At 39.6% G+C, this 14346-nt stretch overlaps 1 long non-coding RNA gene across 1 annotated transcript in view; it reads right to left on the bottom strand.

Moving 5' to 3' along the window:
• Positions 1–14059, bottom strand: part of LOC116664820 — a 70741-nt gene extending 56682 nt beyond the window's left edge. Inside the window, exons 1-2 of the long non-coding RNA XR_004321285.1 lie at positions 13204–14059; positions 12775–12853 (exon numbers count right to left, since the gene is read on the bottom strand). This is a non-coding gene — a long non-coding RNA (uncharacterized LOC116664820). The remainder of the gene's footprint in view (positions 1–12774; positions 12854–13203) is intronic.
• Between the last annotated feature and the right edge of the window lie 287 nt (positions 14060–14346).

Here is a 14346-nt window from a genome sequence, read left to right as displayed (position 1 = left end):
CAAAAAAGATAGTAATCCCTGAGAGATGAGAATCTAAATGTAGTAAACTGACTGCTCCATTTTACAGACTTCAGAATTTCCCAGCAGTAGCTCAGAGAGGGGAAACTGAGGCAAAGCCTGGCAGAGTTCCTAGGTTGGGGAGTTGGGTGAGAGACTGGGAGAGCTTACGGGGTGGAGTATCAGAGAGGAGAGACCTTCAGAGAACCCAGATATTTGCAGAGACCCCCACCTCACTTAAGTATTCAGTAAAATACTTCGCAGTGTGTGCATGTGAGGAAACCACTGAAGACTGGAGAGAGACCATCAAGAATGAGGAGGAAGAACAGTGACCAGCCTACACGAGGCTGGAAATAACAACCTGTTGCCACTAGTCATGCTGCACTCTTACTGTCTACTCGGCTTTTATTTCTTAACAAAACATTACAGTCTCCTACGTTTTCCCACTTCAGTCCCAGTCCTTCCCTCTCTCCAGAGGCAACCACTGTGATGGCTTTGTGTGACTCTTAGCACATTCCCGTATTTCTCCCTTCTGCCACGTCTCAGCTTCTGTTAACTGTATTCCTTGTCACAGATGTAAACTTTTATATTCTATTTGGTACCAATATTAAAAATTCTGTGTGTTGTCAAATTTTATTCTAAGAGTTGAAAGCAGGAATGTGGAGTTTCATTAGCATGACATGTCAGTGTGTACCGCAGAGGGTAACAGTGTGCTACAGTCACACTGCTTTCTGAAGCCATTCAAGGCCATGACTTAATGCCAGCGAAAGACAGTGTTCCTGTCATCTAGATCAAATAACCTCTCTTTTCTAACTTTTTCTTTTATTGCTCTGCTTCATATTTGGACTTAGTTTTTATGAATTTCTTTTGTGTGTGTGTTATTTTCCCTCTGTTCCTACTAGAAGATAAAATATACACACACATAATTTTAAAAAATCTATCACTAATATTATCCAGCTCCCTAATCATTCTTGGAGTCCATTCCATTCCTCCTCCTGAAGGCATCCTTCTCAGAGTCCACTGGCTTCCAGTTCTAATTTTGATGAACTGTTTCCTAAGAATGCTGACCAATTATTGCCTTAGGACCCTCTTCTGGACTTGTTCATTTGTCTTCTCACTCCTGACTCCCACATATGTCTTAGTTTCCTGATTTGCTGAAGTATAGCCACAAATTGCTTATTAAAACTAGGGACTAGGGAAATAAATTCTGAGTTCTTGCACATCTGAAAATGTCTATTTTATCTTTTACTTAGAGTTTGTCTGTCTTTGGAATTCTGGCTCCAACGTCATTTTTCATTAGACACGCAGAGAATCTTAATGAGGAAAAAGAAGGCTGTGTGCTTTGTGAAAAGGAGAAGTTCATCCCCAGATTAAAGTCACAGTTACATGCTATGGTAGTAAAATGACTCTAGACATCATGCTGAACAACTGTATTGTGCAGAGGAGAAAACTGGGGTTCAAAGAGAGAAAAACACTGCCCAAGGTCACATAGCTAACTAGTGACGGGGAGATTTCACCAAAGTTCAGGGACTCCTCATCTGTAACTTTCATTACAATGCAATGTTTAAATGCTTTAGATTCCAGCTGAAGGCACTATTAGGATGAAACGGAGATACTTGTGGTAGAAGAGAATGCACTGGATTTCAGCCCCAGTTGTGTTCCAGAGGAGCTGAGTATGTTTCTCGCTTTCCTTGGGCCCAAGTTTCCTCATGTGTGAAACAAGATTGTACAACTGATGGTCTCTGGGCCTCTTTCTTCTCTCAAGTGGTGGAATTCTCTGAAGGAGAATTTTTTAAATAGAAGACTCATTATAAAGATGGGAAAAGCTTCAAAATGATCTCCATTCAAAGCCTTCACTTTGGAAACCACTAAAGCCACTCCCAAAGTATACCATTTGAGCATAGTATTCACACTGATTGGCATTTTTTAAAAAAATCCAAATGTCTTTTTAATTAGACATCTATGGCTTTAACCCCTCGCCTTCTGCAGGATTCAACCCTTGAAATTTTGCGTGTGTTTATTTTCAGAGATCGATACAGTGAGCCACAGGTTCCTAATTCCTTGACTCTATACTATCACTTCAAAGGCAGAGATAATTAGCTGAGTTTCATACAGATGGAAAAGACCAGAACTTACACAGAGCACAGATGCGTAATAACCATGTGTCACAACTACATGGAGGGTATGGCCATGTAATCAGGAAGGATGTTTCTCCTTCACTGCTCAATCTAATTAGGTCATGGATTTCTTTTCTGCTTGGCATTTTCTGAATCAGCATGGACAGCCCTGGGTTTGGTATCTATGTTGCTGATTACAAACTGGGTAAACTTTTTCTTGTAGCTCTCTTTCTCTTTCTGAACCTGTTCCTCATGAGAACTACAGAAACCACCAACAACAACCAAATGAAGTTGTGGCTGTTAAGTGAGACATTGGTTGGAAAAATATTCAGCAATGCCTAGCACATAGTAAGTGCTCAATTAATTATACCTATGAAAATATGCTGGGGATGATACATTGATGAAATGCATATTATCATATTTCTAACACTGTTCTCTGCACTGTGGGACAGGGAAAAGCAAAGGGAGAGAAGCCTGTATGGTCTCACCTTGGATGACTTAGTTCATTATATTCATTTGGTCTGACACTGAAGTCCTAACCTTAAATTTGCCTCCATTCTTTTTAGTCCCTGTAGCTTGTAAAAATGACTTAAAAAATTAGATATACATATTTTGACAGTGACAAATAAGGTACAATTCTGAAAACTTAGACTGAGAGAAAATATGCAATAAATACACCCAAAAGTTTGAAATGAAAATGGAAAAAAATTCCATCAGCTTGACCTAAGGTCTGATTTCCTGGTAGGTCAGCTGGCTGGCTGATTTAAGAAGAAACTGATTGATGATTTAAGAAGAAATCACTGTGTTGTCCCTTCGGAAAGACATGCACACACGATAAATATTGACAATTTAGTTTTAAAAGTCTCTGAGTTCATTTTCTTATGTCAAATTTCCCTGTTTTAAAACTATCTTCATTCTCCAGAGAATTACCAAATTTCCAAACTCAGATGCTATAGAACCAAACTTTTGAAGATTCTTTCATAATGTTAAAACCTCTGACAATATTTATGTTGTAGTGATATTCTATTTGTACTCCAGATATCCCATGGGCTCAATTTCAGTTTCTATGTTTAGTCCCATTGCTTGAAGTCTCTCTTTAAAATTTCCTCTATCCATAACTTTTCATCTCAGTTTTAAAATTGCATTTGGTCTGGCTCCTCTGAATTTAGGTTTTCTGTTTTTTGGGGGGGGGGGGGTTTTTTTTTTTGGTCTTTTTGATTTGGTACTTCCAGAGAAAGGAAGTGCTTCTTCAGCTCAAACCTAAGGTTTGCAATGAAGACCATAATATATTCACAGGAATTAAGGTCTTCTCATTGTCATTAATGATGGGTATGAAATATAAGCATATAAGCTGTTTTCAATTATCTGTATAGAAAAATCAACGGCAGCAGTTAGTGTGAGCTCGGTGAGCTGCTGGCTTATTGCAGGAAGAGGTTACAGCTGCTCTGTCTGCCAGTGACATCTGTCTGTCATTCTTCTGACAGAGGCAATCCAGGAGTGGAATTCTCACTCCGTTAGCAGTAGCCTCTGATAAAAAGTGCATACTTAATCACCAAGTGTGAAATAGCCATTTAGATTATTAGGTTAGAGAAAGGTGACACTCAAGGAATGGAATTTTCTAGCTTTAACCCAAACCAGCTCATATTTTCCATTCTATTTATCTAAAAAGAACTGGGGAGTAAAAGTTGGCTGAGCAACAAATGCTAAATAGTATCCATGTAGTCTGTAGCAGAATAATGAACTAATCATTTAATAGGTCCACTCAAGAAAAATGAATTTCTCAGAGATTAGTTCTGTTGTAATTTTTATTTTCAAAGGACAAAACATAAGTTTGTAGGAGCTTCAGTCAAAGGTGGCCTAGTACACTCACTGGCATAAACTGTTTGAACCAGAAGTGCCATACTGGTGTCTCTGTTCGATTGTTCTTTTATGGTCCCAATGAACCATGCTTCCTTATATTAATATCCTGTAGAGTCCCCTCCCACATTAACTTTGGGTGTGTCTCTTTTGCTAATGGGACACTAGCTGATGTGAATCAAGTTGTGGTCTGATAGGCACTAGCATATTGGGTTTGTCCCTTTGCTATGCTCCTTCTGGAGACCCAGAAGCATTATGACAAATCCCAAGTTAGTCACACTGCACACACATAGAGAGAGATGTCCAGCCAGCCCATCTGTTTCTGCCACCCCGAGTCTTTCATCAGACATGTGACTGAAGAAGACATCTCGGATGTTCTAGTCCCAGCATGATGCAGGGTAGAACTAGCCTGACTAGCCCTGTCCAAAATGCATAATCATGAGCAAGTAAGTGTCACTGAGCTTTGTGGGATTTGTAACACAGCAACAGATAACCAAACCAGAACCTAGCTATCTGAAAAGAGACAACCTGCTGGGGTTTGACCATTTGTTATCCATTCCCTTATGTTAATGGGCACAGGAAGGGGCGATGTTACTTTTTTTTTGTCCTGTCAATAATTGAACTTGTGATGTTAGAACTACACTATAGAATTATGGAGTTGGAGAGTCCTCACAAAGCATTTATTTCTATCTTCAAACTCTCCATTTTGAAAATTAAAAAAAAAAATGGAATCCAGAAAACCTAAGCTGGGAATAGAATTCAAGTCTTGTTATTCTTCCAGCATCTGTACCATGCTGACTCCAGTGACTTTCAACACTTTCATGGAAAAGGATCACTGTTAACTAAACCCAAAACATAGTAAATGCTATGTTAATGTGAATTAACTTGTTTTTATTATCGCAGTTTTTCTACCAAAATTAATCAAAAGCCTCCAGATCCTTTCTATGACTTCTGATATAGTATCATATATATCATATCATACATAACCACATCAGAGGGCATAACATATACTGATAATCAAGTCTTTAAGAAAAGGGTGAGGTGAAGGGCTTATATAAAGTTGAATAGCTATTGAAAGAGAAGGAATTATGCTCATTAAGTTGTTTACTGATGGGGTTCGAAAGGACCCAGCAAATGACACATCACCTTACTGATTAAGTTCTAAGCCAACTGAGAAAAATAAATAAAAATAAAAAATGACAAAACAAATGAGAGCCCCTGATATTGTCTTTATTACTGCTAAGTCTGATACTGGAAGTTTGGTTCACACAGATGGACAAGTGGGCTTCCTATTACTGGCTTTTAGAATGACACAGCCCACAGGGTAGCATTACACATGGTTCCCTCAAATCTCCCTCACCTTGAAGTGGAAAAGGAATATGAATTGGAACAACCGAGGTTTAGAATATTCATCACCAAGAGATACATGATTGAGTGACAGGGAAGAGTTAATCTTCGTTAGCATGCATCTCCCCTTTAATAAGGTGCCACTGTTAGAGATAAATATTTGGCTAAATTAGTCATTAGTATGACGTATTGAAAATATATCTTATGTTTTTCACATTTTCTTGTTCTAAACATTATGATAGAAAAAGTGAATTTCTCAACTATTAATTTTAACTTCTCCTTGAGCCAGAGAAACAAAAATGCTAATATCTAAAATACAGTCAATTTCACTGAACACAAATTAGGTATCAATAGATCTTGCTAAGAAATCCTGAGTCTACAAGGTGAGAGCAACCAAAAACTCTAAAGGAAGAAATTCAAATAGAAACTTATAAGGAAAAGAATAGAACTGTTTTAAGAATGTTGGCACAGGCAGAAGTGATCTGATGGAAACAAACGGAAAAAAACCTATTTTTCCATTGCAACAGCTCTTTATTCATAAAGTAGTTAAGGGAAATTTTTAAATATTGCTAGGACTCACTATAGATGAAGAAGTTGAAATTAAGCAAAGCAAAAAAAAAAAAAAAAAAAAAAAAAAAAACCACCAAAACCCAAATCCAGGTGGGTATAAGTAACTAAGTAACTGTTTGGTTTTTTGGCAAGAGATCATGTAATCACAAATTGTTCATCACATTGAAGGGAGGAAAATCTGTGTGTGTGTCACGTAATAATTGTAGCAGATGGGTTTGCTGGCTACCCCATAGCCTTCTGCAGCCTCCATTTATCTCCTCTGCCTGCCTCTCATATAGAGGCTGAAAAAAAAAAAAAATCGTATCTTCACCTTACTCACCCTTCCCTCCATGTCAATCACTTATGACCGTGTCACAGCTAATAACATGTAAGGGGTCTTCTGGGCACTTTTGGAAGGATTTATCCTTTTTCCATAAAAGATAGTCGAGGAGAAACTCCCTGTCTAGCACCACCCTTGAGACACACACATTTTGTAGACATAAGTGCAGGACAACAGTGTGGTGGAGACACCAAACTGAACTGAAACCTCTGAGACATGGAATCAACGTCAGCAACCACCTATTTCCAGAAGTCTTGGTACGCAAGATACTGTATGTCTGGGTTTCTGTTACTCGAAGCTGAAAGCATTCCTAATTGCCCCTAAAAATGGAGGCCACACTTTAGGATAGTAATCTATCTATGCATCTGAATTCCATCATGATTCTTCTCTGCAATTTTGAAAGGTAAGTAATTGTTAATTTATCCCACAGGTCAAAATGTTATACGATGTAGCAAAAAATGTAATGAACAATGTGGGCAAGATGATGACTAAAAAACACAACAGTATATTCTGGGTCAGGCCTGGCTCAAACCTCTACTTGGCCCCCTCGAGCTGTGTGAGCTCATTCAAAAAAATAAAATAATGAGTTACTTACATCATAGAGTTGTTGTGAGAATTACATGTGATATTTGTAAATTTGCTTACCCCAGTACCTGGAAAATGAAGATGATTGTAGCCTGTTATTACTATATACTCCTGAATTAATTTACAAAAAATGTTCAATTTTATCATCTCTTAATATCAACTTTGACTTTTCTGGCTTTTCAGGAAAACTTTATTCCATATTTACTTCTAAAATACACTCATCTTCCCTTTTTAACAAAATTCCCATTGGTGCCAAAGTTTCTTCTCAGTAGTTATTCCAATCCTTTAGATACTTTACACAAACCAACCATTGTACTTTTCTCACCAACCTCTACCTCAGTCACCTAACTAGGGGGAGGCCACAATCAGTGTACTGTAAGGGAAGGTGGGGGAAGGGAACAGCACGGGAATGTCACATTAACTGCGAGAAGTACCTGGCCCAAGACATGTAAAATCAGTGCCAGAGAACTCTGACCTAGCTGGGGGAGGGGAATAGAGCAGAAGTTTAAGGTGGCACTGATGCTTTCATGCATACACACAGAAAGCCAAAAGAAAAGAAAATAATGGCAAAACAAGAAAGAAGACTCCCAAACATGTACAAAACAAAACACAAGCAGAATTTAAGACACTGAAATTGTAGGTCTTGGGCAATAGCAAAAATCTGTTTGTAAGTTTACCAAATATTCATTAGAATAATTGTTTAAATGGATAAGAGAAGGGCATGGGGGCATGGGGTGGGAAACAAGACTTAGCTAAGCTACTAACTTTGTCACTTAAGTAGCAGATAACCAGTGTTTTATTCAAAAGGCACGATTTCCCTTTGCTCTAGTCACTTTGATACGGAGAACCACAAAAATACCTCCAAGTCGGGGAGAAATGAAAGAATCAGTCATTAGATTAGTTTCTACTTTTTACTTTGGACACGGAAGCATCAAAAAGATAAATCAAACACTACTTTTAAAAGGGCAAACTCTAGCTTGGAAAGATTTTTATTACAGGGTTGAGAGCTTCTTGCACAAATTGATTTAGAGAGGTATTATAAATGGATTAATTAAATCAAGTGGCCCACAGTTTTGGATCATTCTTTAAAAACACATAAAAGGTGAATTTAAAATTGTCAGTTTGTGTCATGGTACATACTTCTAAATTTTGCTTAAATAACACACTCCATACTTGAATCTTGCCTAATCTCAGAACTCAACATTTCTACACCTGGACTCATCTCTAGTTGTCCAATCCTATTCCCTGTCTCAAAGGCTGGCATCATCATCCACAAAAAGGTGGAATCCTAGGGGTTGTTTTTGATCATTTTTTCCTTTCACCATTCATAGCCAATGATCCACTGCTTCTTGAGTTATTTTCTCTCTAATCTGTCCCTCCATCACCATTACTCATATGCTTTTTCAAGCCTGTGATTTCCCACCTAGATTACCTCACCTGGTGTCCATGCTTCATCTTTATTCTTTTCACTCTACCTACTCAATGCAGCCAGAGTAAGACCTTTAAAAAAGAAATCTGATATATGGTACTCTATGACTTAAAACATATCAAGGAATGCCTGTAACAATAAAATAAAACCGAACTTCCTTAAGAATGCTGACAAGATTATCAATAAATCTGGCCCACGTTCATCTCTTCAAACTCATCCCCTATAATCTCTAAGCATGCTATATAATGAAAAAATGGCAAATCTGTAATAAGTGGTCAACTGTATTGTTTCAGTTTTGATTACTCTTTCACACATACATAGAGAAAGGAACATATACATGTATCTGTATACTGGCTTCTTCCTTTCCTTCAATCTTTTTTGTCTAGATTTGCACTGAAATTTCTACTAGTGTCAATAAAAAATGTCAATCCATTAAATATAAACCAGTTAGTCAGCAAGGTATGAGTGCTAGAAATTTAACTTCTTATAGCAATTACTATCCATTTACACTTTGAAAGAATGCAAAATCTGAAAACTATATGCCAGAATACATTATGATAGGATTTGGAAATGATGACAGGTTGTGATTCAGTGATTCAATTCTTTTAATTTTCAATATACAAGAGGCCCCACTTTGCATACTAGATATGTTATTATATTCAACCTAATTCTTGGAAAGTAAGTTTTTCCTAACCATTCTAAATAAAAATGAACAAGTTTCAAATCGTGCATGCTCTGGTTTCAAGAGAAGACGACCTCAAGGCACAGCGAATTGAGTGGATGCCTAGAGGCAACCACTCAGAAAGCAGCTGATTGGGTACTCAATTCCCACTAAATAATTCAGAGTCTCTAATGGAAATCAGATCCAATGTTCCCCTGGTGGAGGAGCAGCCCGTCTTGGTTACCCAATATTCAGCCAGCTACTCAAGAGCTGTAGAGAACAACAATAAAGAAAAAGGTAAAAAATATTTTAATGGTGTTCATATTCTCTTGGGTGCTTTCTTGGCATGAAGTTCCCAACTTCCTGACAGCTGCTGCCATTGTGAAGAGGCAAGGAGAGTGAAAGAAAAATCAATATTTAAATCTGAAACAGCCAGAAAGTTCAAGGAGGGGTGCCAGTATTAACTGGTTTGTGTATGTGTTTGGCCTTTCAAAAGTCCCCAGTCTTAAGAAAAGAGAAGACATTCTAAGTAAACAACTCATTAGAATTACACAGCAAGTTTCAGTTAGCTCACGACAAACACATTTAATTTTAGGAAGAATATTCATATGAGACTTTTGTCTAGAAATTTCAATAACAGAATGAACTGTTGCATAAAGTAATGTGTCTGTTTCTTTCCCCCTCTCTCTCAACAGGAAGAGAATATTGATTTCCCAGTCTTGGCTACCAGCCCCACCCCTTCTCACTATAAGCACTGAGATGAATGAGTTTGTGTTTCTAAAAGCACTAAGCAATCTTCAAGAGAGTACCGCTTTATAAATTAAAAAAAAAAAAAGCTTTATTATTATTGGGTAGAAATGTTAAGAGAGAAAGTTGGAGCTCTTATCAAAGGCTGTTGGTGCCCCGACATTTGCTGTCAGCTCTGAAAAGGTGACTGTGAAACTCATTGTATCCAATCCTGGTTGGCTTTGGGCCCAGCATACAGTGGGATTTCTGGCCAATGGCCTCGTACAGTGGGACGGCTGGCGCCTGGCCCAGGGATTAGAGAGCTTTCATTTCTTTGTCTCATTGATATTAGTCACAGAATCTCCCTTTTCATGCACAACCCAAACCCGTGCAGGGGGTGGGGAGAAAGAAGCAGAAGCAGAAATGCTGCAAATTCTGAGCTCTTACACCCCAGGAGTAAGAAGAACATTTCCATTTTCAACTCAGTTATCCAACATCTGTGTCTATTTCGTTATGCACATTTAGCAGAACATGGATAGTTTGGTATATCATTGAAAGAAAAATTGCTTTATAGATGTAAGATACTGCAAGTTAACCTTGGACAAACAAGGTATCCAGTACCTTCAGGCTGCTTTTGCTTTCTCTCCCTTCCTCTCTCCCTCTCTAACGAACTAATGACTGTTCTGAAATTTCATCTCAAACAGCAATTTTGGTAAACATTAATTTGCGGGCACATTGCCTTTCATTTCTAGGTAGGGGTGTGTGTGTGTGTGTGTTTGTGTGTGTGTGTGTGTACCCTCTGCCAAATGTATTGTATCACTTGTTGACAGGGTTCCTTCGACTCCTTCCTCACGTTGTGTGTGCGTGACTGTGTATTTGTGTACAGGTATGTGGCAGATGCTTTTCAGACCATCTGTAGTAATATGTCCTAGAGCCACATTCTACTTCAGTCTTGGAAAATGTTTTGCTGAGTTCTATAGGCTAAACTTTGGTCTCAAATAATAATAATCTTGTCTTAAATGTTCATGCCCAATGGAAACTGTAAGTCATTTCCAAAATAAAACTAGAACCATGAATTACTAAATAGCAACTGATCTTTAAATAAACCACAGAGCCCCAACATATCATAACAGGATGACTCAGACTCACATTCCTTTGCCCGATTTCCCTAAAATAATCCTGATACAAGAAAGGAAATATTAATGTCTTAAGGAGACTCTCAACTGAGTACACGTGCATGACCTTGCTCCCTTTCATTATGTTGCAGAATTGCCATTAGTGAGAAATTAGTTAATCTCAGTAGAAAACATGTACATCTTCTGGAATCCGTTAAGTGGCTGAGGGAGTCAGTGAGAGACAGGGAGAGAGGAAGAGGAGGAGATAGAAGAGGGGTGGTGGAGAGAACCTTAGATAAGATATAAATGCCTATGTGAAAAGTCACCATCCTCATTAAAGGATTAAACTGCTTCCTCAGCTATGGCATAGTAATAATATTTATCTGTATGGGTTCCTGATATGTATCAAGTGAGAAAATACGTATGAAAGACTTTGTAAAATTCACATTATTTAAAGAAAGTAGTGTTGCTGTAGCAGTTGAAGATGGCAATATTTAAGAGGACATTAAAAGAAAGATGGATTTTGTTCATACAAATACACGTTAACTATGGACTTCAAAATTCCTTTTATAATAAAATCCCATATTCAGAATAGCAGGAATCTCAGACTGCTTGTTCTACTATGTTTTAGAGATAAGAAAATAAAGGTCAAGAACAACTGGTGATTAACCAAAAGTCAGAAAACTAACCAGCAGCAGATCAAGGGAATCGGACTCTGCTCATTTCTAACTCTGTATTCTCGGGTCTGACTTCCTGACAAATGATAACTCGCTGCTTTTTCAGGGTTTTTTTCTCTTTTATAAACAGTGAGCCCTGAGAGAGGTGGTGGAGGTGATGGAGCAGCCTGGTAGCACTGTGTAACCCTGGAAAATCTTCATGGTGCTAGAGGAACCTGACTGAGGAGTAGGGCTCGGGTTGATGTAGTAGGGCAGCGACAACCTTATTAATACAAACGGCAAGAACCTATGAGGTATAAGGAAGCAGGTTACGTACAGAGGCCACTGGCTACAATAAAAATGAATATTGGAGACTACAAGAAATTATGTGCATTATTTAAGGCCAAATTTTAGATGACGCCATTCAAGTAAATTTTACCCGGTGCTGTAAAAGTCTGGATTATTGAATGAAACAATGACGAGACAAGTTCTTAAAAGATTTTCTTTCTCTTAGTCTGTTTCCATGCTTTATATATCTGCCAAATTAATCATCCTAAATACAGCTTGCACTCTGTCAGTCTGTTTCAGAAACCTCCATGTCTCTGCAATGCCCACACACTTGTGAAATACGCCCAGGCATTTTCTATAACAACAGTCTTCTCTCCAAGGGGAAAGACTTCCCCAGAGACTTGTCGCAGCACTGTGGGGGAAGCTCACCCTTTTGATTTCTGCCCCCATCTAGCCTTCTTAGAGTCTTACCTAAGGAGCATGGGGAGGGAACCCATACAAGAAACACGTGTGGTCACAGGCTACAGACACAGGCCCAATGAAACAGACTTAATTGGAAGATGCTAGAATGCTCCTTCTCCCACGTAATTGACAACCACACCAAGGCTCCAGTATAATAAGAACACGTTACAGCTGAAGGAGCTGCGTGCACTCTCTGGGAATTTAGAGAATCCCAAAGTCAAGAAGGGAAACAGAATCAAGCACACTAAAAGAATTTGAAACACCTGGTACCTACAGCTACAGCAAACATTAAACATAGCCCAGCTCCTAGCCAGATTAGCACAAAGCTACAAACTTAGGGCAAATTCACCTCAGCTTCCATTACCCAATTCACTTTATCCAGAGTTCAACAAAAAATTACAAGCCACTCCAAAAGGCAAGAAAAAACAGCTTGAAGAGGCAAAGCAAGTATCAGAACCAAACTTACAAGCAACACAGATATTAGAATTATCAGGTCATTAAAAATAAGCCTGACCAACATGTTAAGGTCTGCAATGAAAAAGTCACATAATATGCAAGAAAAGATAGGTTTCTTATTCAAAACTCTAAGAAACAATCAAAAGAAAATTCTAGAACCAAAAGCACTGTAGTAGAAATGAAAATTACCTTGGATGAGCTCAACCGTCAACTAGTCTCAGCTGGGGGAAGAATCAGTGGGCTGGAATACAGGTCCGTAGTTCCCAAACTGAAAATCAAAAATGAAATAAAATAAATAACAGTGAACAGGACAATTACAAAAGGCACCAATTATTCAAAACGGGAATACCAGCTGAACAACAAAGAGAAAAAAAGAGCCAAAAAAATTTTTAAGAAATAAAAACTAAGAACTTTTCAAAATTTGTGACAACCACTAAACCACAGATTCAGAAAACTCAGCGTAATTACAAAACAAACAAAACCAGACCCGAAAAACCAAAACGCAAAAAGCCTATACCTTGATATATCATATTCAAACTGCAGAAAACCAAAGGCAACGAGAAAATCTCAAAGGAGCCTGGGAGGAGGCGGGGTGAGGCGGGGTGGAGGCCACCTCACCTGCAGAGGACCGACGGTAACAGCTGCCCGACCCGACGGTGGGCCTCTCTCAGGAACCAGCAGGCATCTCTTTCTGCACCGAGGGGCTGCCTGCAGGCCGCGGACCGGGCTTGGTCCGGGCTCGTGTCGGCTTTCCCAGAAAAGCAAACTGCACAGCCGGAGCCAAGGGTGGCTCCGTGGCCTCAGGTGTGTGCGGGCGGTAACTGCGGGTCCTGTCGGAGCTGCCGGGAGAGGATAGGCTGGGATTCGCCGAGCACAACCGGAGGCCTCAGAGAACCGCAGGCTCAGCCCGAGGTGTGGCCGCCGCAAACACTCTTCCTGGAGGAAGCCTGATCTCGCGGGATCTCAGTCTTCTACGGAGGCCGGCAGGGGAATTTGCGGGATGAGGGCCACCTGGGTGCTCGTGATGCTGGCAGTCTCTGGTCTCGGGCTTCTTTCGCAAAGACTGCAGCCCATACCACTCATCAAGCAGACCGCAGCCCTCGCCAGCGCCTTGTCTTGCCCTCGCGACGGCGCCTCCCTTCAGGGACTGGCCAGGTGCAGGGAAACACCTCTAGTCCAAAACCTGCGCACGGGCAGGCCTGCCAGGAATCTGCTGGGGAGGCGAACTGGATATGCGCAGGCAGCAAATCCGGAGCCTTCCACATGGGCCTTTGGCGGGAAATCCCAGGGCCCCAGGTCAACCCGCCCGGGTCCAAGGATGCAGTGTGGTTCCATAGCACTTCCTTGGAGCCGGTTGTTCCTTCACCACCTGTGAGGTGGCCAGGGTTCATCCCAAGAGACCTATATCCAGTGAATTAGCCTTCAAAAACTGAAAGGGAAATGAGGACTCTCAGCCTTACAAACACTGAAGGAATTCATTACCAGCAGACATTTCCTGAGAGGAATGTAACAAAAATGACAGGAAAAAAAATAGATGGTTCTACAATAATACTTGGATACTTAATACCCAGTCTAAATAATGGATAGGACGACCAGACAGAAGGCAAGGAAGGAAATAGAGGGTTGGACAACACAATAAACCAACTAGAACTAGCACACATACATAAAACACTAATCTAAAACAGTACGATAACCATTCTTTTCAAGTGAAATGAAAGAAACTGGAAAATTTACAAGTGTGTGGAAATTAAACAACACATT

Source organism: Camelus ferus, chromosome 7, assembly GCF_009834535.1.
Source record: "Camelus ferus isolate YT-003-E chromosome 7, BCGSAC_Cfer_1.0, whole genome shotgun sequence".
Lineage (NCBI taxonomy): Eukaryota > Metazoa > Chordata > Mammalia > Artiodactyla > Camelidae > Camelus > Camelus ferus.
This window is presented reverse-complemented; position numbering and strand designations above follow the sequence as displayed.